This window comes from Ipomoea nil, unplaced genomic scaffold (genome assembly GCF_001879475.1).
Source record: "Ipomoea nil cultivar Tokyo-kokei standard unplaced genomic scaffold, Asagao_1.1 scaffold3195, whole genome shotgun sequence".
Lineage (NCBI taxonomy): Eukaryota > Viridiplantae > Streptophyta > Magnoliopsida > Solanales > Convolvulaceae > Ipomoea > Ipomoea nil.
In genome coordinates, this window is record NW_017619623.1 from 4,295,602 (window position 1) to 4,297,653 (window position 2,052).

Below are 2,052 nucleotides of genomic sequence, written 5' to 3' on the forward strand. Positions count from 1 at the left end.
TGTTTTCTATGGGAAAGGATAAATCGCCAGGACCTGATGGCATGAACCCGGGCTTCTACCAGGCATTCTGGGATCTCGTTGGTAAGGATGTTACTGATTTTGTGCTTAATTGTTTATCTCAATCATCCTTTCCTCTAGAGTTGAATGATGCAAATATTGTTTTAATCCCTAAGAAGGCAGCCCCTGAGTTTGTTGCGGATCTCAGGCCAATTGCTTTGTGCAATGTGGTTTATAAAGTAATGGCCAAGATGATTGCTAATCGTATGAAACCACTGCTTGATAATATTATTTCAGAGTCGCAGAGTGCTTTTTTGCCAGGCAGGCTTATTTCGGACAATATTCTTATTGCGTCTGAGGTTGGCCATTATCTACGAAGGAAACAGTTAGGGCAGGTAGGGTGGGCAGCTCTCAAATTGGATATGGCCAAGGCCTATGACCGGATGGAGTGGTATTTTGTGGAGCGTTTGTTATTGGGGCTGGTCAATGGGAAGCCGAGTGAGGAAATAATCCCATCTAGGGGTTTAAGGCAGGGAGATCCACTCTCTCCCTATCTTTTTATTATATGTGCAGAAGGCTTATCTCTGTTGTTACAGGATGCTCAGGCTAAAGGACGAATACATGGTTGCCGGGTGGCTCGTGGAGCACCAGCCATTTCGCATCTTTTCTTTGCGGATGATAGTCTGCTTTTCTTTAAGGCAAACATGCAGGAAACTATGGAGGTGAAACGTTGTTTAGAGATTTATGAACAGTTTTCAGGGCAATCTGTTAATTTTCATAAGTCCAATATTTCTTTTAGCCGAAATACCAGTTTGGGGGACAGGAACGCCATTGCTTTTGGGTTAGGAGTTGAGCAAGCTGAGGATTTTGGGAAGTACCTGAGTCTCCCCTCAGTTATTGGTAGAAACAGGAAAGTGGTTTTTTCATATGTTGAGCAGAAATTGAAGCAGAGGTTTGGTTCCTGGAATAAGAGACTGTTATCTATGGCAGGTAAAGAGGTGTTACTGAAAAGTGTTGCAATGCCCACTTATACTATGAGTTTCTACCTATTACCTAAGACTTTATGTGCTTCTCTGGAAAGACTGATGAATAGATACTGGTGGGGTAAAAGCAATGTGGTAGATGGCATTCATTGGATGGCCTGGGATAAGATGTGTGTACCCAAGAAGCATGGTGGTATGGGTTTTAAGAGACTGCATGAATTTAACTTGGCTCTTCTAGGAAAGCAAGGGTGGAGAATGTTGACTTGCCCAGAGTCCCTAGTGGCCAGGATCTTTAAAGCAAGGTATTTCCCTAATGATACTTTTTATGAGGCCACTCTTGGTGGTAACCCAAGTTATGTTTGGAGAAGTATAATGGGCAGCCAGGAGCTAATTCGCAGTGGTTGCAGGCGAAGAATAGGCAACGGAAGATTGACCAAAGTTTGGGACCACCCCTGGTTGCATGACCCTCACGATCCGTTTGTCCTTTCAGATCAAATTGCGCAACATTCTGATTTGATGGTGGCAGACTTGATAAATTATGAGCACCGGAATTGGAATCAGGAATTAATATCACAATTTTTTATTCCTAGAGATGCTAGTTTGATTTTACAGACCCCGATGTGTGTGGATTTTAAAGATGACTGGTTCTGGATGGATGATATTAGGGGAGTTTATACAGTAAAGAATGGTTACAGGCGCCTTGGAGAAATTTATGCCCCATGTGATCCAGTTTGGAATAACATTTGGAAATTACAGGTTCCCCCCCAAATGGAGAATATTTTTATGAAGAGCTATCACAAATGTTTTGCCAACAATTACTAACCTGGTTAATAGAAGAGTGGAGATCCCAAATGTTTGCCCTGCTTGTGGTGTGCTTGGAGAGGTTGTTATGCACATTTTATGCAATTGTGTTTATGCTAGACGTGTGTGGAATATTTCACAACTCCAAATCCCTAACTTTGCTGATCATGATTTTATGCAGTGGGTGGAGCTTTGGTTGGGGAACTCAGCAACATCTGCTGGATTTCTAAAAGATCAGATTTGTGGAATACTCTACGAAATTTGGAGGGCT